General features: G+C 44.9%; 34 non-coding genes across 34 annotated transcripts; all 34 read right to left on the bottom strand.

Annotated features, from left to right (window-relative positions):
* Nucleotides 1–70: 70 nt before the first annotated feature.
* Nucleotides 71–142, bottom strand: trnae-cuc (transfer RNA glutamic acid (anticodon CUC)). The gene has a single exon. It is a non-coding gene; the product is annotated as a tRNA-Glu (tRNA).
* Nucleotides 143–251: 109 nt separating this feature from the next.
* On the bottom strand, nucleotides 252–323 carry trnae-cuc (transfer RNA glutamic acid (anticodon CUC)). Its single transcript has one exon. It is a non-coding gene; the product is annotated as a tRNA-Glu (tRNA).
* Nucleotides 324–1,736: 1,413 nt separating this feature from the next.
* Nucleotides 1,737–1,808, bottom strand: trnae-cuc (transfer RNA glutamic acid (anticodon CUC)). Its single transcript has one exon. It is a non-coding gene; the product is annotated as a tRNA-Glu (tRNA).
* A 1,594-nt stretch (nucleotides 1,809–3,402) lies between these two features.
* Nucleotides 3,403–3,474, bottom strand: trnae-cuc (transfer RNA glutamic acid (anticodon CUC)). The gene has a single exon. It is a non-coding gene; the product is annotated as a tRNA-Glu (tRNA).
* A 109-nt stretch (nucleotides 3,475–3,583) lies between these two features.
* Nucleotides 3,584–3,655, bottom strand: trnae-cuc (transfer RNA glutamic acid (anticodon CUC)). The gene has a single exon. It is a non-coding gene; the product is annotated as a tRNA-Glu (tRNA).
* A 1,708-nt stretch (nucleotides 3,656–5,363) lies between these two features.
* trnae-cuc (transfer RNA glutamic acid (anticodon CUC)) lies at nucleotides 5,364–5,435 on the bottom strand. Its single transcript has one exon. It is a non-coding gene; the product is annotated as a tRNA-Glu (tRNA).
* Nucleotides 5,436–5,544: 109 nt separating this feature from the next.
* Nucleotides 5,545–5,616, bottom strand: trnae-cuc (transfer RNA glutamic acid (anticodon CUC)). Its single transcript has one exon. It is a non-coding gene; the product is annotated as a tRNA-Glu (tRNA).
* Nucleotides 5,617–7,029: 1,413 nt separating this feature from the next.
* trnae-cuc (transfer RNA glutamic acid (anticodon CUC)) lies at nucleotides 7,030–7,101 on the bottom strand. The gene has a single exon. It is a non-coding gene; the product is annotated as a tRNA-Glu (tRNA).
* A 109-nt stretch (nucleotides 7,102–7,210) lies between these two features.
* Nucleotides 7,211–7,282, bottom strand: trnae-cuc (transfer RNA glutamic acid (anticodon CUC)). Its single transcript has one exon. It is a non-coding gene; the product is annotated as a tRNA-Glu (tRNA).
* A 109-nt stretch (nucleotides 7,283–7,391) lies between these two features.
* Nucleotides 7,392–7,463, bottom strand: trnae-cuc (transfer RNA glutamic acid (anticodon CUC)). Its single transcript has one exon. It is a non-coding gene; the product is annotated as a tRNA-Glu (tRNA).
* Nucleotides 7,464–7,572: 109 nt separating this feature from the next.
* trnae-cuc (transfer RNA glutamic acid (anticodon CUC)) lies at nucleotides 7,573–7,644 on the bottom strand. The gene has a single exon. It is a non-coding gene; the product is annotated as a tRNA-Glu (tRNA).
* A 1,413-nt stretch (nucleotides 7,645–9,057) lies between these two features.
* Nucleotides 9,058–9,129, bottom strand: trnae-cuc (transfer RNA glutamic acid (anticodon CUC)). Its single transcript has one exon. It is a non-coding gene; the product is annotated as a tRNA-Glu (tRNA).
* Nucleotides 9,130–9,238: 109 nt separating this feature from the next.
* trnae-cuc (transfer RNA glutamic acid (anticodon CUC)) lies at nucleotides 9,239–9,310 on the bottom strand. The gene has a single exon. It is a non-coding gene; the product is annotated as a tRNA-Glu (tRNA).
* A 109-nt stretch (nucleotides 9,311–9,419) lies between these two features.
* trnae-cuc (transfer RNA glutamic acid (anticodon CUC)) lies at nucleotides 9,420–9,491 on the bottom strand. The gene has a single exon. It is a non-coding gene; the product is annotated as a tRNA-Glu (tRNA).
* Nucleotides 9,492–9,600: 109 nt separating this feature from the next.
* trnae-cuc (transfer RNA glutamic acid (anticodon CUC)) lies at nucleotides 9,601–9,672 on the bottom strand. The gene has a single exon. It is a non-coding gene; the product is annotated as a tRNA-Glu (tRNA).
* A 1,413-nt stretch (nucleotides 9,673–11,085) lies between these two features.
* Nucleotides 11,086–11,157, bottom strand: trnae-cuc (transfer RNA glutamic acid (anticodon CUC)). Its single transcript has one exon. It is a non-coding gene; the product is annotated as a tRNA-Glu (tRNA).
* Nucleotides 11,158–11,266: 109 nt separating this feature from the next.
* On the bottom strand, nucleotides 11,267–11,338 carry trnae-cuc (transfer RNA glutamic acid (anticodon CUC)). The gene has a single exon. It is a non-coding gene; the product is annotated as a tRNA-Glu (tRNA).
* A 1,699-nt stretch (nucleotides 11,339–13,037) lies between these two features.
* Nucleotides 13,038–13,109, bottom strand: trnae-cuc (transfer RNA glutamic acid (anticodon CUC)). Its single transcript has one exon. It is a non-coding gene; the product is annotated as a tRNA-Glu (tRNA).
* Nucleotides 13,110–13,218: 109 nt separating this feature from the next.
* trnae-cuc (transfer RNA glutamic acid (anticodon CUC)) lies at nucleotides 13,219–13,290 on the bottom strand. Its single transcript has one exon. It is a non-coding gene; the product is annotated as a tRNA-Glu (tRNA).
* A 1,708-nt stretch (nucleotides 13,291–14,998) lies between these two features.
* Nucleotides 14,999–15,070, bottom strand: trnae-cuc (transfer RNA glutamic acid (anticodon CUC)). The gene has a single exon. It is a non-coding gene; the product is annotated as a tRNA-Glu (tRNA).
* Nucleotides 15,071–15,179: 109 nt separating this feature from the next.
* Nucleotides 15,180–15,251, bottom strand: trnae-cuc (transfer RNA glutamic acid (anticodon CUC)). The gene has a single exon. It is a non-coding gene; the product is annotated as a tRNA-Glu (tRNA).
* Nucleotides 15,252–15,360: 109 nt separating this feature from the next.
* trnae-cuc (transfer RNA glutamic acid (anticodon CUC)) lies at nucleotides 15,361–15,432 on the bottom strand. The gene has a single exon. It is a non-coding gene; the product is annotated as a tRNA-Glu (tRNA).
* Nucleotides 15,433–16,845: 1,413 nt separating this feature from the next.
* Nucleotides 16,846–16,917, bottom strand: trnae-cuc (transfer RNA glutamic acid (anticodon CUC)). The gene has a single exon. It is a non-coding gene; the product is annotated as a tRNA-Glu (tRNA).
* A 109-nt stretch (nucleotides 16,918–17,026) lies between these two features.
* On the bottom strand, nucleotides 17,027–17,098 carry trnae-cuc (transfer RNA glutamic acid (anticodon CUC)). Its single transcript has one exon. It is a non-coding gene; the product is annotated as a tRNA-Glu (tRNA).
* Nucleotides 17,099–17,207: 109 nt separating this feature from the next.
* On the bottom strand, nucleotides 17,208–17,279 carry trnae-cuc (transfer RNA glutamic acid (anticodon CUC)). Its single transcript has one exon. It is a non-coding gene; the product is annotated as a tRNA-Glu (tRNA).
* Nucleotides 17,280–17,388: 109 nt separating this feature from the next.
* Nucleotides 17,389–17,460, bottom strand: trnae-cuc (transfer RNA glutamic acid (anticodon CUC)). Its single transcript has one exon. It is a non-coding gene; the product is annotated as a tRNA-Glu (tRNA).
* Nucleotides 17,461–17,569: 109 nt separating this feature from the next.
* On the bottom strand, nucleotides 17,570–17,641 carry trnae-cuc (transfer RNA glutamic acid (anticodon CUC)). The gene has a single exon. It is a non-coding gene; the product is annotated as a tRNA-Glu (tRNA).
* Nucleotides 17,642–18,759: 1,118 nt separating this feature from the next.
* On the bottom strand, nucleotides 18,760–18,831 carry trnae-cuc (transfer RNA glutamic acid (anticodon CUC)). The gene has a single exon. It is a non-coding gene; the product is annotated as a tRNA-Glu (tRNA).
* A 109-nt stretch (nucleotides 18,832–18,940) lies between these two features.
* trnae-cuc (transfer RNA glutamic acid (anticodon CUC)) lies at nucleotides 18,941–19,012 on the bottom strand. The gene has a single exon. It is a non-coding gene; the product is annotated as a tRNA-Glu (tRNA).
* A 1,118-nt stretch (nucleotides 19,013–20,130) lies between these two features.
* Nucleotides 20,131–20,202, bottom strand: trnae-cuc (transfer RNA glutamic acid (anticodon CUC)). The gene has a single exon. It is a non-coding gene; the product is annotated as a tRNA-Glu (tRNA).
* A 109-nt stretch (nucleotides 20,203–20,311) lies between these two features.
* Nucleotides 20,312–20,383, bottom strand: trnae-cuc (transfer RNA glutamic acid (anticodon CUC)). Its single transcript has one exon. It is a non-coding gene; the product is annotated as a tRNA-Glu (tRNA).
* A 1,413-nt stretch (nucleotides 20,384–21,796) lies between these two features.
* On the bottom strand, nucleotides 21,797–21,868 carry trnae-cuc (transfer RNA glutamic acid (anticodon CUC)). Its single transcript has one exon. It is a non-coding gene; the product is annotated as a tRNA-Glu (tRNA).
* A 1,595-nt stretch (nucleotides 21,869–23,463) lies between these two features.
* Nucleotides 23,464–23,535, bottom strand: trnae-cuc (transfer RNA glutamic acid (anticodon CUC)). The gene has a single exon. It is a non-coding gene; the product is annotated as a tRNA-Glu (tRNA).
* Nucleotides 23,536–23,644: 109 nt separating this feature from the next.
* On the bottom strand, nucleotides 23,645–23,716 carry trnae-cuc (transfer RNA glutamic acid (anticodon CUC)). Its single transcript has one exon. It is a non-coding gene; the product is annotated as a tRNA-Glu (tRNA).
* Between the last annotated feature and the right edge of the window lie 871 nt (nucleotides 23,717–24,587).

Raw genomic sequence — 24,587 nt, 5'->3', positions numbered from 1 at the left:
TAGGGGAAAATCAGTTGGGCTATTACCTACTAAATTCAGTGTGAAAGGTTGCACAAGTAACAAAGACTAATTCCCTGACCGGGAATCGAACCCGGGCCGCAGCGGTGAGAGCGCCGAATCCTAACCACTAGACCACCAGGGAAGGATACAGCAAAGCAAATCGGTTCACAATTTGAAATGCTACATATGTGCGATGACCGACAAAATTCATTGTGACAGGTTGCACAAGTAAACAGTTCGCAAAAGATTAGTTCCCTGACCGGGAATCGAACCCGGGCCGCGGCGGTGAGAGCGCCGAATCCTAACCACTAGACAACCAGGGAAGGATAGTGCAGTGCAAATCGGTTTGCAATTTGAAATGGTACATACAGTTGAATTCGGAAGTTTACGTACACTTATGTTGGAGTCATTAAAAGTCGTTTGTCAACCACTCCACACATGTCTTGTTTAACAAACTATAGTTTTGGCAAGTCGGTTAGGACATGTACTTTGTGCATGACACAAGTCATTTTTCCAACAATTGTTTACAGACAGATTATTTCACTTGTAATTCACTGTATCACAAATCCAGTGGGTCAGAGGTTTACATACACTAAGTTGGCTGTGCCTTTAAACAGCGTGGAAAATTCCCGAAAATGATGTCATGGCTTTAGAAGCTTCTGATAGGCTAATTGACATCATTTGAGTCAATTGGAGGTGTACCTTGTAGATGTATTTCAAGGACTACCTTTAAACTCGGTGCCTCTTTGCTTGACATCACGGGAAAATCAAAGGAAATCAGCCAAGACCTCAGAAAACAAATGTAGATCTCCACAAGTCTGGTTCATCCTTGGGAGCAATTTCCAAACGCCTGAAGGTACCGAGTTCATCTGTAGAAAAAACAGTACGCAAGTAAAAACACCATGGGACCACGCAGCCGTCATACCGCTCAGGAAGGAGACGCGTTCTGTCTCCTAGAGATGAACGTACTTTGGTGCAAAAAGTGCAAATCAATCCCAGAACAACAGCAAAGGACCTTGTGAAGATGCTGGAGAAAACAGGTCCAAAAGTATCTACATCCACAGTAAAACGAGTCCTATATCGACATAACCTGAACGGCCGCTCAGCAAGGAAGAAGCTACTGCTCCAAAGCAATTTCCCAACGCCTGAAGGTACCACGTTTATCTGTAGAAACAATAATACGCAAGTATAAACACCATGGGACCACGCAGCCGTCATACCGCTCAGGAAGGAGACGCGTTCTGTCTCCTAGAGATGAATGTACTTTGGTGCGAAAAGTGCAAATCAATCCCAGAACAACAGCAAAGGACCTTGTGAAGATGCTGGAGGAAACAGGTTCAAAAGTATCTATATCCACAGTAAAACGAGTCCTATATCAATATAACCTGAAAGGCCGCTCAGCAAGGAAGAAGCTGCTGCTCCAAAACTGCCATAAAAAAGCCTGACTGCAGTTTGTGGACAAAGATCCTACTTTTTGGAGAAATGTCCTCTGGTCTCATGAAACAAAAATATAACTATTTGGCCATAATGACCATTGTTATGTTTGGAGGCAAAAGGTGGAGGCTTGCAATCCGAAGAACACCATCCCAACCGTGAAGCACAGGGGTGGCAGCATCATGTTGTGGGGGTGCTTTGCTGCACCACTAGGTCACAAGGGAAGGACACTGTAGGGAAAATCAGTTGGGCGATTACCTACTAAATTCAGTGTGACAGGTTACACAAGTAACAAAGACTAATTCCCTGACCGGGAATCGAACCCGGGGCGCAGCGGTGAGAGCACCGAATCCTAACCACTAGACCACCAGGGAAGGATACATCAAAGCAAATCGGTTCACAATTTGAAATGCTACATATGTGCGATGACCGACAAAATTCATTGTGCCAGGTTGCACAAGTAAACAGGTCGCAAAAGATTAGTTCCCTGAACCGGATTCGAACACGGGCCGCGGCAGTGAGAGCGCCGAATCCTAACCACTAGACAACCAAGGAAGGATAGTGCAGTGCAAATCGGTTTGCAATTTGAAATGGTACATACAGTTGAAGTCGGAAGTTTACGTACACTTATGTTGGAGTCATTAAAAGTCGTTTGTCAACCACTCCACACATGTCTTGTTTAACAAACTATAGTTTTGGCAAGTCAGTTAGGACATGTCCTTTGTGCATGACACAAGTCATTTTTCCAACAATTGTTTACAGACAGATTATTTCACTTGTAATTCACTGTATCACAAATCCAGTGGGTCAGAGGTTTACATACACTAAGTTGGCTGTGCCTTTAAACAGCGTGGAAAATTCCTGAAAATGATGTCATGGCTTTAGAAGCTTCAGATAGGCTAATTGACATCATTTGAGTCAATTGGAGGTGTACCTTGTAGATGTATTTCAAGGCCTACCTTTAAACTCGGTGCCTCTTTGCTTGACATCACGGGAAAATCAAAAGAAATCAGCCAAGACCTCAGAAAACAATTGTAGACCTCCACATGTCTGGTTCATCCTTGGGAGCAATTTCCAAACGCCTGAAGGTACCGAGTTCATCTGTAGAAAAAACAGTACGCAAGTAAAAACACCATGGGACCACGCAGCCGTCATACCGCTCAGGAAGGAGACGCGTTCTGTCTCCTAGAGATGAACGTACTTTGGTGCGAAAAGTGCAAATCAATTCCAGAACAACAGCAAAGGACCCTGTGAAGATGCTGGAGGAAACAGGTCCAAAAGTATCTACATCCACAGTAAAACGAGTCCTATATCGACATAACCTGAACGGCCGCTCAGCAAGGAAGAAGCTACTGCTCCAAAGCAATTTCCCAACGCCTGAAGGTACCACGTTTATCTGTAGAAACAATAGTACGCAAGTATAAACACCATGGGACCACGCAGCCGTCATACCGCTCAGGAAGGAGACGCGTTCTGTCTCCTAGAGATGAACGTACTTTTGTGCGAAAAGTGCAAATCAATCCCAGAACAACAGCAAAGGACCTTGTGAAGATGCTGGAGGAAACAGGTTCAAAAGTATCTATATCCACAGTAAAACGAGTCCTATATCAATATAACCTGAAAGGCCGCTCAGCAAGGAAGAAGCTGCTGCTCCAAAACTGCCATAAAAAAGCCTGACTGCAGTTTGTGGACAAAGATCCTACTTTTTGGAGAAATGTCCTCTGGTCTGATGAAACAAAAATATAACTATTTGGTCATAATGACCATTGTTATGTTTGGAGGCAAAAGGTGGAGGCTTGCAAGCCGAAGAACACCATCCCAACCGTGAAGCACAGGGGTGGCAGCATCATGTTGTGGGGTTGCTTTGCTGCACCACTAGGTCCCAAGGGAAGGACACTGTAGGGAAAATCAGTTGGGCGATTACCTACTAAATTCAGTGTGACAGGTTAAACAAGTAACAAAGACTAATTACCTGACCGGGAATCGAACCTGGGCCGCAGCAGTGAGAGCGCCGAATCCTAACCACTAGACCACCAGGGAAGGATACAGCAAAGCAAATCGGTTCACAATTTGAAATGCTACATATGTGCGATGACCGACAAAATACATTGTGACAGGTTGCACAAGTAAACAGGTCGCAAAAGATTAGTTCCCTGACCGGGAATCAAACCCGGGCCGCGGCGGTGAGAGCGCCGAATCCTAACCACTAGACAACCAGGGAAGGATAGTGCAGTGCAAATCGGTTTGCAATTTGAAATGGTACATACAGTTGAATACGGAAGTTTACGTAAACTTATGTTGGAGTCATTAAAAGTCGTTTGTCAACCACTCCACACATGTCTTGTTTAACAAACTATAGTTTTGGCAAGTCGGTTAGGACATGTACTTTGTGCATGACACAAGTCATTTTTCCAACAATTGTTTACAGACAGATTATTTCACTTGTAATTCACTGTATGACAAATCCAGTGGGTAAGAGGTTTACATACACTAAGTTGGCTGTGCCTTTAAACAGCGTGGAAAATTCCCGAAAATGATGTCATGGCTTTAGAAGCTTCTGATAGGCTAATTGACATCATTTGAGTCAATTGGAGGTGTACCTTGTAGATGTATTTCAAGGCCTACCTTTAGACTCGGTGCCTCTTTGCTTGACGTCACGGGAAAATCAAAAGAAATCAGCCAAGACCTTAGAAAACAATTGTAGACCTCCACAAGTCTGGTTCATCCTTGGGAGCAATTTCCAAACGCCTGAAGGTACCGAGTTCATCTGTAGAAAAAACAGTACGCAAGTAAAAACACCATGGGACCACGCAGCCGTCATACCGCTCAGGAAGGAGACGCGTTCTGTCTCCTAGAGATGAACTTACTTTGGTGCGAAAAGTGCAAATCAATCCCAGAACAACAGCAAAGGACCTTGTGAAGATGCTGGAGGAAACAGGTCCAAAAGTATCTACATCCACAATAAAACGAGTCCTATATCGACATAACCTGAACGGCCGCTCAGCAAGGAAGAAGCTACTGCTCCAAAGCAATTTCCCAACGCCTGAAGGTACCACGTTTATCTGTAGAAACAATAGTACGCAAGTATAAACACCATGGGACCACGCAGCTGTCATACCGCTCAGGAAGGAGACGCGTTCTGTCTCCTAGAGATGAACGTACTTTGGTGCGAAAAGTGCAAATCAATCCCAGAACAACAGCAAAGGACCTTGTGAAGATGCTGGAGGAAACAGGTCCAAAAGTATCTACATCCACAATAAAACGAGTCCTATATCGACATAACCTGAACGGCCGCTCAGCAAGGAAGAAGCTACTGCTCCAAAGCAATTTCCCAACGCCTGAAGGTACCACGTTTATCTGTAGAAACAATAGTACGCAAGTATAAACACCATGGGACCACGCAGCTGTCATACCGCTCAGGAAGGAGACGCGTTCTGTCTCCTAGAGATGAACGTACTTTGGTGCGAAAAGTGCAAATCAATCCCAGAACAACAGCAAAGGACCTTGTGAAGATGCTGGAGGAAACAGGTTCAAAAGTATCTATATCCACAGTAAAACGAGTCCTATATCAATATAACCTGAAAGGCCGCTCAGCAAGGAAGAAGCTGCTGCTCCAAAACTGCCATAAAAAAGCCTGACTGCAGTTTGTTGACAAAGATCCTACTTTTTGGAGAAATGTCCTCTGGTCTGATGAAACAAAAATAGAACTATTTGGCCATAATGACCATTGTTATGTTTGGAGGCAAAAGGTGGAGGCTTGCAATCCGAAGAACACCATCCCAACCGTGAAGGACAGGGGTGGCAGCATCATGTTGTGGGGGTGCTTTGCTGCACCACTAGGTCACAAAGGAAGGACACTGTAAGGGAAATCAGTTGGGCGATTACCTACTAAATTCAGTGTGAAAGGTTGCACAAGTAACAAAGACTAATTCCCTGAACGGGAATCGAACCCAGGCCGCAGCGGTGAGAGCGCCGAATCCTAACCACTAGACCACCAGGGAAGGATACTGCAAAGCAAATCGGTTCACAATTTGAAATGCTACATATGTGCGATGACCGACAAAATACATTGTGACAGGTTGCACAAGTAAACAGGTCGCAAAAGATTAGTTCCCTGACCGGGAATCGAACCCGGGCCGCGGCGGTGAGAGCGCCGAATCCTAACCACTAGACAACCAGGGAAGGATAGTGCAGTGCAAATCGGTTTGCAATTTGAAATGGTACATACAGTTGAAGACGGAAGTTTACGTACACTTATGTTGGAGTCATTAAAAGTCGTTTGTCAACCACTCCACACATGTCTTGTTTAACAAACTATAGTTTTGGCAAGTCGGTTAGGACATGTACTTTGTGCATGACACAAGTCATTTTTCCAACAATTGTTTACAGACAGATTATTTCACTTGTAATTCACTGTATCACAAATCCAGTGGGTTAAAGGTTTACATACACTAAGTTGGCTGTGCCTTTAAACAGCGTGGAAAATTCCCGAAAATGATGTCATGGCTTTAGAAGCTTCTGATAGGCTAATTGACATCATTTGAGTCAATTGGAGGTGTACCTTGTAGATGTATTTCAAGGCCTACCTTTAGACTCGGTGCCTCTTTGCTTGACGTCACGGGAAAATCAAAAGAAATCAGCCAAGACCTTAGAAAACAATTGTAGACCTCCACAAGTCTGGTTCATCCTTGGGAGCAATTTCCAAACGCCTGAAGGTACCGAGTTCATCTGTAGAAAAAACAGTACGCAAGTAAAAACACCATGGGACCACGCAGCCGTCATACCGCTCAGGAAGGAGACGCGTTCTGTCTCCTAGAGATGAACTTACTTTGGTGCGAAAAGTGCAAATCAATCCCAGAACAACAGCAAAGGACCTTGTGAAGATGCTGGAGGAAACAGGTCCAAAAGTATCTACATCCACAATAAAACGAGTCCTATATCGACATAACCTGAACGGCCGCTCAACAAGGAAGAAGCTACTGCTCCAAAGCAATTTCCCAATGCCTGAAGGTACCACGTTTATCTGTAGAAACAATAGTACGCAAGTATAAACACCATGGGACCACGCAGCCGTCATACCGCTCAGGAAGGAGACGCGTTCTGTCTCCTAGAGATGAACGTACTTTGGTGCGAAAAGTGCAAATCAATCCCAGAACAACAGCAAAGGACCTTGTGAAGATGCTGGAGGAAACAGGTTCAAAAGTATCTATATCCACAGTAAAACGAGTCCTATATCAATATAACCTGAAAGGCCACTCAGCAAGGAAGAAGCTGCTGCTCCAAAACTGCCATAAAAAAGCCTGACTGCAGTTTGTGGACAAAGATCCTACTTTTTGGAGAAATGTCCTCTGGTCTGATGAAACAAAAATTGAACTATTTGGCCATAATGACCATTGTTATGTTTGGAGGCAAAAGGTGGAGGCTTGCAAGCCGAAGAACACCATCCCAACCGTGAAGCACAGGGGTGGCAGCATCATGTTGTGGGGGTGCTTTGCTGCACCACTAGGTCTCAAGGGAAGGACACTGTAGGGAAAATCAGTTGGGCGATTACCTACTAAATTCAGTGTGACAGGTTGCACAAGTAACAAAGACTAATTCCCTGACCGGGAATCGAACCCAGGCCACGGCAGTGAGAGCGCCGAATCCTAACCACTAGACCACCAGGGAAGGATACAGCAAAACAAATCGGTTCACAATTTGAAATGCTACATATGTGCGATGACCGACAAAATACATTGTGACAGGTTGCACAAGTAAACAGGTCGCAAAAGATTAGTTCCCTGACCTGGAATCGAACCCAGGCCGCGGCGGTGAGAGCGCCGAATCCTAACCACTAGACCACCAGGGAAGGATACAGCAAAGCAAATCGGTTCACAATTTGAAATGCTACATATGTGCGATGACCGACAAAATTCATTGTGACAGGTTGCACAAGTAAACAGGTCGCAAAAGATTAGTTCCCTGACCGGGAATCGAACCCGGGCCGCGGCGGTGAGAGCGCCGAATCCTAACCACTAGACAACCAGGGAAGGATACAGCAAAGCAAATCGGTTCACAATTTGAAATGCTACATATGTGCGATGACCGACAAAATTCATTGTGACAGGTTGCACAAGTAAACAGGTCGCAAAAGAGTAGTTCCCTGACCGGGAATCGAACCCGGGCCGCGGCGGTGAGAGTGCCGAATCCTAACCACTAGACAACCAGGGAAGGATAGAGCAGTGCAAATCGGTTTGCAATTTGAAATGGTACATACAGTTGAAGTCGGAAGTTTACGTACACTTATGTTGGAGTCATTAAAAGTCGTTTGTCAACCACTCCACACATGTCTTGTTTAACAAACTATAGATTTGGCAAGTCGGTTAGGACATGTACTTTGTGCATGACACAAGTCATTTTTCCAACAATTGTTTACATACAGATTATTTCACTTGTAATTCACTGTATCACAAATCCAGTGGGTCAGAGGTTTACATACACTAAGTTGGCTGTGCCTTTAAACAGCGTGGAAAATTCCCGAAAATGATGTCATGGCTTTAGAAGCTTCTGATAGGCTAATTGACATCATTTGAGTCAATTGGAGGTGTACCTTGTAGATGTATTTCAAGGCCTACCTTTAAACTCGGTGCCTCTTTGCTTGACATCACGGGAAAATCAAAAGAAATCAGCCAAGACCTCAGAAAACAATTGTAGACCTCCACAAGTCTGGTTCATCCTTGGGAGCAATTTCCAAACGCCTGAAGGTACCGAGTTCATCTGTAGAAAAAACAGTACGCAAGTAAAAACACCATGGGACCACGCAGCCGTCATACCGCTCAGGAAGGAGACGCGTTCTGTCTCCTAGAGATGAACGTACTTTGGTGCGAAAAGTGCAAATCAATCCCAGAACAACAGCAAAGGACCTTGTGAAGATGCTGGAGGAAACAGGTCCAAAAGTATCTACATCCACAGTAAAACGAGTCCTATATCGACATAACCTGAACGGCCGCTCAGCAAGGAAGAAGCTACTGCTCCAAAGCAATTTCCCAACGCCTGAAGGTACCACGTTTATCTGTAGAAACAATAGTACGCAAGTATAAACACCATGGGACCACGCAGCCGTCATACCGCTCAGGAAGGAGACGCGTTCTGTCTCCTAGAGATGAACGTACTTTGGTGCGAAAAGTGCAAATCAATCCCAGAACAACAGCAAAGGACCTTGTGAAGATGCTGGAGGAAACAGGTTAAAAAGTATCTATATCCACAGTAAAACGAGTCCTATATCAATATAACCTGAAAGGCCACTCAGCAAGGAAGAAGCTGCTGCTCCAAAACTGCCATAAAAAAGCCTGACTGCAGTTTGTGGACAAAGATCCTACTTTTTGGAGAAATGTCCTCTGGTCTGATGAAACAAAAATTGAACTATTTGGCCATAATGACCATTGTTATGTTTGGAGGCAAAAGGTGGAGGCTTGCACGCCGAAGAAGACCATCCCAACCGTGAAGCACAGGGGTGGCAGCATCATGTTGTGGGGGTGCTTTGCTGCACCACTAGGTCACAAGGGAAGGACACTGTAGGGAAAATCAGTTGGGCGATTACCTACTAAATTCAGTGTGACAGGTTGCACAAGTAACAAAGACTAATTCCCTGACCGGGAATCGAACCCAGGCCACGGCGGTGAGAGCGCCGAATCCTAACCACTAGACCACCAGGGAAGGATACAGCAAAACAAATCGGTTCACAATTTGAAATGCTACATATGTGCGATGACCGACAAAATACATTGTGACAGGTTGCACAAGTAAACAGGTCGCAAAAGATTAGTTCCCTGACCGGGAATCGAACCCGGGCCGCAGCGGTGAGAGCGCCTAATCCTAACCACTAGACCACCAGGGAAGGATACAGCAAAGCAAATCGGTTCACAATTTGAAATGCTACATATGTGCGATGACCGACAAAATTCATTGTGACAGGTTGCACAAGTAAACAGGTCGCAAAAGATTAGTTCCCTGACCGGGAATCGAACCCGGGCCGCGGCGGTGAGAGCGCCGAATCCTAACCACTAGACAACCAGGGAAGGATACAGCAAAGCAAATCGGTTCACAATTTGAAATGCTACATATGTGCGATGACCGACAAAATTCATTGTGACAGGTTGCACAAGTAAACAGGTCGCAAAAGAGTAGTTCCCTGACCGGGAATCGAACCCGGGCCGCGGCGGTGAGAGCGCCGAATCCTAACCACTAGACAACCAGGGAAGGATAGAGCAGTGCAAATCGGTTTGCAATTTGAAATGGTACATACAGTTGAAGTCGGAAGTTTACGTACACTTATGTTGGAGTCATTAAAAGTCGTTTGTCAACCACTCCACACATGTCTTGTTTAACAAACTATAGTTTTGGCAAGTCGGTTAGGACATGTACTTTGTGCATGACACAAGTCATTTTTCCAACAATTGTTTACAGACAGATTATTTCACTTGTAATTCACTGTATCACAAATCCAGTGGGTCAGAGGTTTACATACACTAAGTTGGCTGTGCCTTTAAACAGCGTGGAAAATTCCCGAAAATGATGTCATGGCTTTAGAAGCTTCTGATAGGCTAATTGACATCATTTGAGTCAATTGGAGGTGTACCTTGTAGATGTATTTCAAGGCCTACCTTTAAACTCGGTGCCTCTTTGCTTGACATCACGGGAAAATCAAAAGAAATCAGCCAAGACCTCAGAAAACAATTGTAGACCTCCAAAAGTCTGGTTCATCCTTGGGAGCAATTTCCAAACGCCTGAAGGTACCGAGTTCATCTGTAGAAAAAACAGTACGCAAGTAAAAACACCATGGGACCACGCAGCCGTCATACCGCTCAGGAAGGAGACGCGTTCTGTCTCCTAGAGATGAACGTACTTTGGTGCGAAAAGTGCAAATCAATCCCAGAACAACAGCAAAGCACCTTGTGAAGATGCTGGAGGAAACAGGTCCAAAAGTATCTACATCCACAGTAAAACGAGTCCTATATCGACATAACCTGAACGGCCGCTCAGCAAGGAAGAAGCTACTGCTCCAAAGCAATTTCCCAACGCCTGAAGGTACCACGTTTATCTGTAGAAACAATAGTACGCAAGTATAAACACCATGGGACCACGCAGCCGTCATACCGCTCAGGAAGGAGACGCGTTCTGTCTCCTAGAGATGAACGTACTTTGGTGCGAAAAGTGCAAATCAATCCCAGAACAACAGCAAAGGACCTTGTGAAGATGCTGGAGGAAACAGGTTAAAAAGTATCTATATCCACAGTAAAACGAGTCCTATATCAATATAACCTGAAAGGCCACTCAGCAAGGAAGAAGCTGCTGCTCCAAAACTGCCATAAAAAAGCCTGACTGCAGTTTGTGGACAAAGATCCTACTTTTTGGAGAAATGTCCTCTGGTCTGATGAAACAAAAATTGAACTATTTGGCCATAATGACCATTGTTATGTTTGGAGGCAAAAGGTGGAGGCTTGCAAGCCGAAGAACACCATCCCAACCGTGAAGCACAGGGGTGGCAGCATCATGTTGTGGGGGTGCTTTGCTGCACCACTAGGTCACAAGGGAAGGACACTGTAGGGAAAATCAGTTGGGCAATTACCTACTAAATTCAGTGTGACAGGTTGCACAAGTAACAAAGACTAATTCCCTGACCGGGAATCGAACCCAGGCCACGGCGGTGAGAGCGCTGAATCCTAACCACTAGACCACCAGGGAAGGATACAGCAAAACAAATCGGTTCACAATTTGAAATGCTACATATGTGCGATGACCGACAAAATACATTGTGACAGGTTGCACAAGTAAACAGGTCGCAAAAGATTAGTTCCCTGACCGGGAATCGAACCCGGGCCGCGGCGGTGAGAACGCCAAATCCTAACCACTAGACAACCAGGGAAGGATAGTGCAGTGCAAGTCGGTTTGCAATTTGAAATGGTACATACAGTTGAAGTCGGAAGTTTACGTACACTTATGTTGGAGTCATTAAAAGTCGTTTGTCAACCACTCCACACATGTCTTGTTTAACAAACTATAGTTTTGGCAAGTCGGTTAGGACATGTACTTTGTGCATGACACAAGTCATTTTTCCAACAATTGTTTACAGACAGATTATTTCACTTGTAATTCACTGTATCACAAATCCAGTGGGTCAGAGGTTTACATACACTAAGTTGGCTGTGCCTTTAAACAGCGTGGAAAATTCCCGAAAATGATGTCATGGCTTTAGAAGCTTCTGATAGGCTAATTGACATCATTTGAGTCAATTGGAGGTGTACCTTGTAGATGTATTTCAAGGCCTACCTTTAAACTCGGTGCCTCTTTGCTTGACGTCACGGGAAAATCAAAAGAAATCAGCCAAGACCTCAGAAAACAATTGTAGACCTCCACAAGTCTGGTTCATCCTTGGGAGCAATTTCCAAACGCCTGAAGGTACCGAGTTCATCTGTAGAAAAAACAGTACGCAAGTAAAAACACCATGGGACCACGCAGCCGTCATACCGCTCAGGAAGGAGACGCGTTCTGTCTCCTAGAGATGAACGTACTTTGGTGCGAAAAGTGCAAATCAATCCCAGAACAACAGCAAAGGACCTTGTGAAGATGCTGGAGGAAACAGGTCCAAAAGTATATACATCCACAGTAAAACGAGTCCTATATCGACATAACCTGAACGGCCGCTCAGCAAGGAAGAAGCTACTGCTCCAAAGCAATTTCCCAACGCCTGAAGGTACCACGTTTATCTGTAGAAACAATAGTACGCAAGTATAAACACCATGGGACCACGCAGCCGTCATACCGCTCAGGAAGGAGACGCGTTCTGTCTCCTAGAGATGAACGTACTTTGGTGCGAAAAGTGCAAATCAATCCCAGAACAACAGCAAAGGACCTTGTGAAGATGCTGGAGGAAACAGGTTCAAAAGTATCTACATCCAGAGTAAAACGAGTCCTATTTCAACAAAACCTGAACGGCCGCTCAGCAAGGAAGAAGCTACTGCTCCAAAGCAATTTCCCAACGCCTGAAGGTACAACGTTTATCTGTAGAAACAATAGTACGCAAGTATAAACACCATGGGACCACGCAGCCGTCATACCGCTCAGGAAGGAGACGCGTTCTGTCTCCTAGAGATGAACGTACTTTGGTGCGAAAAGTGCAAATCAATCCCAGAACAACAGCAAAGGACCTTGTGAAGATGCTGGAGGAAACAGGTTCAAATGTATCTATATCCACAGTAAAACGAGTCCTATATCAATATAACCTGAAAGGCCGCTCAGCAAGGAAGAAGCTGCTGCTCCAAAACTGCCATAAAAAAGCCTGACTGCAGTTTGTTGACAAAGATCCTACTTTTTGGAGAAATGTCCTCTGGTCTGATGAAACAAAAATATAACTATTTGGCCATAATGACCATTGTTATGTTTGGAGGCTTGCAATCCGAAGAACACCATCCCAACCGTGAAGCACAGGGGTGGAAGCATCATGTTGTGGGGTGCTTTGCTGCACCACTAGGTCACAAGGGAAGGACACTGTAGGGAAAATCAGTTGGGCGATTACCTACTAAATTCAGTGTGACAGGTTGCACAAGTAACAAAGACTAATTTAATTCCCTGACCGGGAATCGAACCCGGGCCGCGGCGGTGAGAGCACCGAATCCTAACCACTAGACCACCAGGGAAGGATACAGCAAAGCAAATCGGTTCACAATTTGAAATGCTACATATGTGCGATGACCGACAAAATACATTGTGACAGGTTGCACAAGTAAACAGGTCGCAAAAGATTAGTTCCCTGACCGGGAATCGAACCCGGGCCGCGGCGGTGAGAGCGCCGAATCCTAACCACTAGACAACCAGGGAAGGATAGTGCAGTGCAAATCGGTTTGCAATTTGAAATGGTACATACAGTTGAAGACGGAAGTTTACGTACCCTTATGTTGGAGTCATTAAAAGTCGTTTGTCAACCACTCCACACATGTCTTGTTTAACAAACTATAGTTTTGGCAAGTCGGTTAGGACATGTACTTTGTGCATGACACAAGTCATTTTTCCAACAATTGTTTACAGACAGATTATTTCACTTGTAATTCACTGTATGACAAATCCAGTGGGTCAGAGGTTTACATACACTAAGTTGGCTGTGCCTTTAAACAGCGTGGAAAATTCCCGAAAATGATGTCATGGCTTTAGAAGCTTCTGATAGGCTAATTGACATCATTTGAGTCAATTGGAGGTGTACCTTGTAGATGTATTTCAAGGCCTACCTTTAGACTCGGTGCCTCTTTGCTTGACGTCACGGGAAAATCAAAAGAAATCAGCCAAGACCTTAGAAAACAATTGTAGACCTCCACAAGTCTGGTTCATCCTTGGGAGCAATTTCCAAACGCCTGAAGGTACCGAGTTCATCTGTAGAAAAAACAGTACGCAAGTAAAAACACCATGGGACCACGCAGCCGTCATACAGCTCAGGAAGGAGACGCGTTCTGTCTCCTAGAGATGAACTTACTTTGGTGCGAAAAGTGCAAATCAATCCCAGAACAACAGCAAAGGACCTTGTGAAGATGCTGGAGGAAACAGGTCCAAAAGTATCTACATCCACAATAAAACGAGTCCTATATCGACATAACCTGAACGGCCGCTCAGCAAGGAAGAAGCTACTGCTCCAAAGCAATTTCCCAACGCCTGAAGGTACCACGTTTATCTGTAGAAACAATAGTATGCAAGTATAAACACCATGGGACCACGCAGCCGTCATACCGCTCAGGAAGGAGACGCGTTCTGTCTCCTAGAGATGAACGTACTTTGGTGCGAAAAGTGCAAATCAATCCCAGAACAACAGCAAAGGACCTTGTGAAGATGCTGGAGGAAACAGGTCCAAAAGTATCTACATCCACAATAAAACGAGTCCTATATCGACATAACCTGAACGGCCGCTCAGCAAGGAAGAAGCTACTGCTCCAAAGCAATTTCCCAACGCCTGAAGGTACCACGTTTATCTGTAGAAACAATAGTATGCAAGTATAAACACCATGGGACCACGCAGCCGTCATACCGCTCAGGAAGGAGACGCGTTCTGTCTCCTAGAGATGAACGTACTTTGGTGCGAAAAGTGCAAATCAATCCCAGAACAACAGCAAAGGACCTTGTGAAGATGCTGGAGGAAACAGGTTCAAAAGTATCTATATCCACAGTAAAACGAGTCCTATATCAATATAACCTGAAAGGCCGCTCAGCAAGGAAGAAGCTGCTGCTCCAAAACTGCCATAAAAACGCCTGACTGCAGTTTGTGAACAAAGATCCTACTTTTTGGAGAAATGTCCTCTGGTCTGATGAAACAAAAATAGAACTATTTGGCCATAATGACCATTGTTATGTTTGGAGGAAGAAGGTGGAGGCTTGCAAGCCGAAGAACACCATCCCAACCGTGAAGCACAGGGGTGGCAGCATCATGTTGTGGGGGTGCTTTGCTGCACCACTATGTCACAAGGGAAGTACAGTGTAGGGAAAATCAGTTGGGCGATTACCTACTAAATTCAGTGTGACAGGTTGCACAAGTAACAAAGACTAATTCCCTGACAGGGATTCGAACCCTGGCCGCGGCGGTGAGAGCACCGAATCCTAACCACTAGACCACCAGGGAAGGATACAGCAAAGCAAATCGGTTCACAATTTGAAATGCTACATATGTGCGATGACGGACAAAATTCATTGTGACAGGTTGCACAAGTAAACAGGTCGCAAAAGATTAGTTCCCTGACCGGGAATCGAACCCGGGCCGCGGCGGTGAGAGCGCCGAATCCTAACCACTAGACCACCAGGGAAGGATACAGCAAAGCAAATCGGTTCACAATTTGAAATGCTACATATGTGCGATGACCGACAAAATTCATTGTGACAGGTTGCACAAGTAAACAGGTCGCAAAAGAGTAGTTCACTGACCGGGAATCGAACCCGGACCGCGGCGGTGAGAGCGCCGAATCCTAACCACTAGACAACCAGGGAAGGATAGTGCAGTGCAAATCGGTTTGCAATTTGAAATGGTACATACAGTTGAAGTCGGAAGTTTACGTACACTTATGTTGGAGTCATTAAAAGTCGTTTGTCAACCACTCCACACATGTCTTGTTTAACAAACTATAGTTTTGGCAAGTCGGTTAGGACATGTACTTTGTGCATGACACAAGTCATTTTTCCAACAATTGTTTACAGACAGATTATTTCACTTGTAATTCACTGTATCACAAATCCAGTGGGTCATAGTTTTACATACACTAAGTTGGCTGTGACTTTAAACAGCGTGGAAAATTCCCGAAAATGATGTCATGGCTTTAGAAGCTTCTGATAGGCTAATTGACATCATTTGAGTCAATTGGAGGTGTACCTTGTAGATGTATTTCAAGGCCTACCTTTAAACTTGGTGCCTCTTTGCTTGACATCACGGGAAAATCAAAAGAAATCAGCCAAGACCTCAGAAAACAATTGTAGACCTTCAAAAGTCTGGTTCATCCTTGGGAGCAATTTCCAAACGCCTGAAGGTACCGAGTTCATCTGTAGAAAAAACAGTACGCAAGTAAAAACACCATGGGACCACGCAGCCGTCATACCGCTCAGGAAGGAGACGCGTTCTGTCTCCTAGAGATGAACGTACTTTGGTGCGAAAAGTGCAAATCAATCCCAGAACAACAGCAAAGGACCTTGTGAAGATGCTGGAGGAAACAGGTCCAAAAGTATCTACATCCACAGTGAAACGAGTCCTATATCGACATAACCTGAACGGCCGCTCAGCAAGGAAGAAGCTACTGCTCCAAAGCAATTTCCCAACGCCTGAAGGTACCACGTTTATCTGTAGAAACAATAGTACGCAAGTATAAACACCATGGGACCACGCAGCCGTCATACCGCTCAGGAAGGAGACGCGTTCTGTCTCCTAGAGATGAACGTACTTTGGTGCGAAAAGTGCAAATCAATCCCAGAACAACAGCAAAGGACCTTGTGAAGATGCTGGAGGAAACAGGTTCAAAAGTATCTATATCCACAGTAAAACGAGTCCTATATCGGTATAACCTGAAAGGCTGCTCAGCAAGGAAGAAGCTGCTGCTCCAAAACTGCCATAGAAAAGCCTGACTGCAGTTTGTGGACAAAGATCCTACTTTTTGGAGAAATGTCCTCTGGTCTGATGAAACAAAAATTGAACTATTTGGCCATAATGACCATTGTTATGTTTGGAGGCAAAAGGTGGAGGCTTGCAAGCCGAAGAACACCATCCCAACCGTGAAGCACAGGGGTGGCAGCATCATGTTGTGGGGGTGCTTTGCTGCACCACTAGGTCACAAGGGAAGGACACTGTAGGGAAAATCAGTTGGGCGATTACCTACTAAATTCAGTGTGACAGGTTGCACAAGTAACAAAGACTAATTCTCTGACCGGGAATCGAACCCAGGCCACGGCGGTGAGAGCGCCGAATCCTAACCACTAGACCACCAGGGAAGGATACAGCAAAACAAATCGGTTCACAATTTGAAATGCTACATATGTGCGATGACCGACAAAATCCATTGTGACAGGTTGCACAAGTAAACAGGTCGCAAGAGATTAGTTCCCTGACCGGGAATCGAACCCGGGCCGCGGCGGTGAGAGCGCCGAATCCTAACCACTAGACCACCAGGGAAGGATACAGCAAAGCAAATCGGTTCACAATTTGAAATGCTACATATGTGCGATGACCGACAAAATTCATTGTGACAGGTTGCACAAGTAAACAGGTCGCAAAAGATTAGTTCCCTGACCGGGAATCGAACCCGGGCCGCGGCGGTGAGAGCGCCGAATCCTAACCACTAGACAACCAGGGAAGGATACAGCAAAGCAAATCGGTTCACAATTTGAAATGCTACATATGTGCGATGACCGACAAAATTCATTGTGACAGGTTGCACAAGTAAACAGGTCGCAAAAGATTAGTTCCCTGACCGGGAATCGAACCCGGGCCGCGGCGGTGAGAGCGCCGAATCCTAACCACTAGACAACCAGGGAAGGATACAGCAAAGCAAATCGGTTCACAATTTGAAATGCTACATATGTGCGATGACCGACAAAATTCATTGTGACAGGTTGCACAAGTAAACAGGTCGCAAAAGAGTAGTTCCCTGACCGGGAATCGAACCCGGGCCGCGGCGGTGAGAGCGCCGAATCCTAACCACTAGACAACCAGGGAAGGATAGAGCAGTGCAAATCGGTTTGCAATTTGAAATGGTACATACCGTTGAAGTCGGAAGTTTACGTACACTTATGTTGGAGTCATTAAAAGTCGTTTGTCAACCACTCCACACATGTCTTGTTTAACAAACTATAGTTTTGGCAAGTCGGTTAGGACATGTACTTTGTGCATGACACAAGTCATTTTTCCAACAATTGTTTACAGACAGATTATTTCACATGTAATTCACTGTATCACAAATCCAGTGGGTCAGAGGTTTACATACACTAAGTTGGCTGTGCCTTTAAACAGCGTGGAAAATTCAAGAAAATGATGTCATGGTTTTAGAAGCTTCTGATAGGCTAATTGACATCATTTGAGTCAATTGGAGGTGTACCTTGTAGATGTATTTCAAGGCCTACCTTTAAACTCGGTGCCTCTTTGCTTGACATCATGGGAAAATCAAAAGAAATCAGCCAAGACCTCAGAAAACAATTGTAGACCTCCAAAAGTCTGGTTCATCCTTGGGAGCAATTTCCAAACGCCTGAAGGTACCGAGTTCATCTGTAGAAAAAACAGTACGCAAGTAAAAACACCATGGGACCACGCAGCCGTCATACCGCTCAGGAAGGAGACGCGTTCTGTCTCCTAGAGATGAACGTACTTTGGTGCGAAAAGTGCAAATCAATCCCAGAACAACAGCAAAGGACCTTGTGAAGATGCTGGAGGAAACAGGTTAAAAAGTATCTATATCCACAGTAAAACGAGTCCTATATCAATATAACCTGAAAGGCCACTCAGCAAGGAAGAAGCTGCTGCTCCAAAACTGCCATAAAAAAGCCTGACTGCAGTTTGTGGACAAAGATCCTACTTTTTGGAGAAATGTCCTCTGGTCTGATGAAACAAAAATAGAACTATTTGGCCATAATGACCATTGTTATGTCTGGAGGCAAAAGGTGTAGGCTTGCAAGCCGAAGAACACCATCCCAACCGTGAAGCACAGGGGTGGCAGCATCATGTTGTGGGGGTGCTTTGCTGCACCACTAGGTCACAAGGGAAGTACAGTGTAGGGAAAATCAGTTGGGCGATTACCTACAAAATACAGTGTGACAGGTTGCACAAGTAACAAAGACTAATTCCCTGACCGGGATTCGAACCCGGGCCACGGCGGTGAGAGCGCCGAATCCTAACCACTAGACCACCAGGGAAGGATACAGCAAAGCAAATCGGTTCACAATTTGAAATGCTACATATGTGCGATGACGGACAAAATTCATTGTGACAGGTTGCACAAGTAAACAGGTCGCAAAAGATTAGTTCCCTGACCGGGAATCGAACCCGGGCCGCGGCGGTGAGAGCGCCAAATCCTAACCACTAGACAACCAGGGAAGGATAGAGCAGTGCAAATCGGTTTGCAATTTGAAATGGTACATACCGTTGAAGTCGGAAGTTTACGTACACTTATGTTGGAGTCATTAAAAGTCGTTTGTCAACCACTCCACACATGTCTTGTTTAACAAACTATAGTTTTGGCAAGTCGGTTAGGACATGTACTTTGTGCATGACACAAGTCATTTTTCCAACAATTGTTTACAGACAGATTATTTCACTTGTAATTCACTGTATCACAAATCCAGTGGGTCAGAGGTTTACATACACTAAGTTGGCTGTGCCTTTAAACAGCGTGGAAAATTCAAGAAAATGATGTCATGGTTTTAGAAGCTTCTGATAGGCTAATTGACATCATTTGAGTCAATTGGAGGTGTACCTTGTAGATGTATTTCAAGGCCTACCTTTAAACTCGGTGCCTCTTTGCTTGACATCACGGGAAAATCAAAAGAAATCAGCCAAGACCTCAGAAAACAATTGTAGACCTCCAAAAGTCTGGTTCATCCTTGGGAGCAATTTCCAAACGCCTGAAGGTACCGAGTTCATCTGTAGAAAAAACAGTACGCAAGTAAAAACACCATGGGACCACGCAGCCGTCATACCGCTCAGGAAGGAGACGCGTTCTGTCTCCTAGAGATGAACGTACTTTGGTGCGAAAAGTGCAAATCAATCCCAGAACAACAGCAAAGGACCTTGTGAAGATGCTGGAGGAAACAGGTTAAAAAGTATCTATATCCACAGTAAAACGAGTCCTATATCAATATAACCTGAAAGGCCACTCAGCAAGGAAGAAGCTGCTGCTCCAAAACTGCCATAAAAAAGCCTGACTGCAGTTTGTGGACAAAGATCCTACTTTTTGGAGAAATGTCCTCTGGTCTGATGAAACAAAAATAGAACTATTTGGCCATAATAACCATTGTTATGTCTGGAGGCAAAAGGTGTAGGCTTGCAAGCCGAAGAACACCATCCCAACCGTGAAGCACAGGGGTGGCAGCATCATGTTGTGGGGGTGCTTTGCTGCACCACTAGGTCACAAGGGAAGTACAGTGTAGGGAAAATCAGTTGGGCGATTACCTACAAAATTCAGTGTGACAGGTTGCACAAGTAACAAAGACTAATTCCCTGACCGGGATTCGAACCCGGGCCACGGCGGTGAGAGCGCCGAATCCTAACCACTAGACCACCAGGGAAGGATACAGCAAAGCAAATCGGTTCACAATTTGAAATGCTACATATGTGCGATGACGGACAAAATTCATTGTGACAGGTTGCACAAGTAAACAGGTCGCAAAAGATTAGTTCCCTGACCGGGAATCGAACCCGGGCCGCGGCGGTGAGAGCGCCGAATCCTAACCACTAGACAACCAGGGAAGGATAGCGTAGTGCAAATCGGTTTGCAATTTGAAATGGTACATACAGTTGAAGTCGGAAGTTTACGTACACTTATGTTGGAGTCATTAAAAGTCGTTTGTCAACCACTCCACACATGTCTTGTTTAACAAACTATAGTTTTGGCAAGTCGGTTAGGACATGTACTTTGTGCATGACACAAGTAATTTTTCCAACAATTGTTTACAGACAGATTATTTCACTTGTAATTCACTGTATCACAAATCCAGTGGGTCAGAGGTTTACATACACTAAGTTGGCTGTGCCTTTAAACAGCGTGGAAAATTCCCGAAAATGATGTCATGGCTTTAGAAGCTTCTGATAGGCTAATTAACATCATTTGAGTCAATTGGAGGTGTACCTTGTAGATGTATTTCAAGGCCTACCTTTAAACTCGGTGCCTCTTTGCTTGACATCACGGGAAAATCAAAAGAAATCAGCCAAGACCTCAGAAAACAATTGTAGACCTCCAAAAGTCTGGTTCACCCTTGGGAGCAATTTCCAAACGCCTGAAGGTACCGAGTTCATCTGTAGAAAAAACAGTACGCAAGTAAAAACACCATGGGACCACGCAGCCGTCATACCGCTCAGGAAGGAGACGCGTTCTGTCTCCTAGAGATGAACGTACTTTGGTGCGAAAAGTGCAAATCAATCCCAGAACAACAGCAAAGGACCTTGTGAAGATGCTGGAGGAAACAGGTCCAAAAGTATCTACATCCATAGTGAAACGAGTCCTATATCGACATAACCTGAACGGCCGCTCAGCAAGGAAGAAGCTACTGCTCCAAAGCAATTTCCCAACGCCTGAAGGTACCACGTTTATCTGTAGAAACAATAGTACGCAAGTATAAACACCATGGGAACACGCAGCCGTCATACCGCTCAGGAAGGAGACGCGTTCTGTCTCCTAGAGATGAACGTACTTTGGTGCGAAAAGTGCAAATCAATCCCAGAACAACAGCAAAGGACCTTGTGAAGATGCTGGAGGAAACAGGTTAAAAAGTATCTATATCCACAGTAAAACGAGTCCTATATCAATATAACCTGAAAGGCCACTCAGCAAGGAAGAAGCTGCTGCTCCAAAACTGCCATAAAAAAGCCTGACTGCAGTTTGTGGACAAAGATCCTACTTTTTGGAGAAATGTCCTCTGGTCTGATGAAACAAAAATAGAACTATTTGGCCATAATGACCATTGTTATGTTTGGAGGCAAAAGGTGGAGGCTTGCAAGCCGAAGAACACCATCCCAACCGTGAAGCACAGGGGTGGCAGCATCATGTTGTGGGGGTGCTTTGCTGCACCACTAGGTCACAAGGGAAGGACACTGTAGGGAAAATCAGTTGGGCGATTACCTACTAAATACAGTGTGACAGGTTGCACAAGTAACAAAGACTAATTCCCTGACCGGGAATCGAACCCAGGCCACGGGGATGAGAGCGCCGAATCCTAACCACTAGACCACCAGGGAAGGATACAGCAAAACAAATCGGTTCACAATTTGAAATGCTACATATGTGCCATGACCGAAAAAAATCATTGTGACAGGTTGCACAAGTAAACAGGTCGCAAAAGATTAGTTCCCTGACCGGGAATCGAACCCCGGCCGCGGCGGTGAGAGCGCCGAATTCTAACCACTAGACAACCAGGAAAGGATAGTGCAGTGCAAATCGGTTTGCAATTTGAAATGGTACATACAGTTGAAGTCGGAAGTTTACGTACACTTATGTTGGAGTCATTAAAAGTTGTTTGTCAACCACTCCACACATGTCTTGTTTAACAAACTATAGTTTTGGCAAGTCGGTTAGGACATGTACTTTGTGCATGACACAAGTCATTTTCCCAACAATTGTTTACATTCAGATTATTTCACTTGTAATTCACTGTATCACAAATCCAGTGGGTCAGAGGTTTACATACACTAAGTTGGCTGTGCCTTTAAACAGCGTGGAAAATTCCCGAAAATGATGTCATGGCTTTAGAAGCTTCAGATAGGCTAATTGACATCATTTGAGTCAATTGGAGGTGTACCTTGTAGATGTATTTCAAGGCCTACCTTTAAACTCGGTGCCTCTTTGCTTGACATCACGGGAAAATCAAAAGAAATCAGCCAAGACCTCAGACAAACAATTGTAGACCTCCACAAGTCTGGTTCATCCTTGGGAGCAATTTCCAAACGCCTGAAGGTACCGAGTTCATCTGTAGAAAAAACAGTACGCAAGTAAAAACACCATGGGACCACGCAGCCGTCATACCGCTCAGGAAGGAGACGCGTTCTGTCTCCTAGAGATGAACGTACTTTGGTGCGAAAAGTGCAAATCAATCCCAGAACAACAGCAAAGGACCTTGTGAAGATGCTGGAGGAAACAGGTCCAAAAATATCTACATCCACAGTAAAACGAGTCCTATATCGACATAACCTGAACGGCCGCTCAGCAAGGAAGAAGCTACTGCTCCAAAGCAATTTCCCAACGCCTGAAGGTACCACGTTTATCTGTAGAAACAATAGTACGCAAGTATAAACACCATGGGACCACGCAGCCGTCATACCGGTCAGGAAGGAGACGCGTTCTATCTCCTAGAGATGAACGTACTTTGGTGCGAAAAGTGCATATCAATCCCAGAACAACAGCAAAGGACCTTGTGAAGATGCTGGAGGAAACAGGTTCAAAAGTATCTATATCCACAGTAAAACGAGTCCTATATGAATATAACCTGAAAGGACGCTCAACAAGGAAGAAGCTGCTGCTCCAAAACTGCCATAAAAACGCCTGACTGCAGTTTGTGGACAAAGATCCTACTTTTTGGAGAAATGTCCTCTGGTCTGATGAAACAAAAATAGAACTATTTGGCCATAATGACCATTGTTATGTTTGTAGGCAAAAGGTGGAGGCTTGCAAGCCGAAGAACACCATCCCAACCGTGAAGCACAGGGTCGGCAGCATCATGTTGTGGGGGTGCTTTGCTGCACCACTAGGTCACAAGGGAAAGACACTGTAGAGAAAATCAGTTGGGCGATTACCTACTAAATTCAGTGTGACTGGTTGCACAAGTAACAAAGACTAAATCCCTGACCAGGAATCGAACCCGGGCCGCGGCGGTGAGAGCGCCGAATCCTAACCACTAGACCACCAGGGAAAGATATAGCAAAGCAAATCGGTTCACTATTTGAAATGTTACATATGTGCCATGACCGACAAAATTCATTGTGACAGGTTGCACAAGTAAACAGGTCGCAAAAGATTATTTCCCTGACCGGGAATCGAACCCCGGCCGCGGCGGTGAGAGCGCCGAATCCTAACCACTAGACAACCAGGGAAGGATAGTGCAGTGCAAATCGGTTTGCAATTTGAAATGGTACATACAGTTGAAGTCGGAAGTTTACGTACACTTATGTTGGAGTCATTAAAAGTCGTTTGTCAACCACTCCACACATGTCTTGTTTAACAAACTATAGTTTTGGCAAGTCGGTTAGGACATGTACTTTGTGCATGACACAAGTCATTTTTCCAACAATTGTTTACATTCAGATTATTTCACTTGTAATTCACTGTATCACAAATCCAGTGGGTCAGAGGTTTACATACACTAAGTTGGCTGTGCCTTTAAACAGCGTGGAAAATTCCCGAAAATGATGTCATGGCTTTAGAAGCTTCAGATAGGCTAATTGACATCATTTGAGTCAATTGGAGGTGTACCTTGTAGATGTATTTCAAGGCCTACCTTTAAACTCGGTGCCTCTTTGCTTGACATCACGGGAAAATCAAAAGAAATCAGCCAAGACCTCAGACAAACAATTGTAGACCTCCACAAGTCTGGTTCATCCTTGGGAGCAATTTCCAAACGCCTGAAGGTACCGAGTTCATCTGTAGAAAAAACAGTACGCAAGTAAAAACACCATGGGACCACGCAGCCGTCATACCGGTCAGGAAGGAGACGCGTTCTGTCTCCTAGAGATGAACGTACTTTGGTGCGAAAAGTGCAAATCAATCCCAGAACAACAGCAAAGGACCTTGTGAAGATGCTGGAGGAAACAGGTCCAAAAATATCTACATCCACAGTAAAACGAGTCCTATATCGACATAACCTGAACGGCCGCTCAGCAAGGAAGAAGCTACTGCTCCAAAGCAATTTCCCAACGCCTGAAGGTACCACGTTTATCTGTAGAAACAATAGTACGCAAGTATAAA

Source organism: Salmo trutta, chromosome 4 (genome assembly GCF_901001165.1).
Source record: "Salmo trutta chromosome 4, fSalTru1.1, whole genome shotgun sequence".
Lineage (NCBI taxonomy): Eukaryota > Metazoa > Chordata > Actinopteri > Salmoniformes > Salmonidae > Salmo > Salmo trutta.
This window is presented reverse-complemented; position numbering and strand designations above follow the sequence as displayed.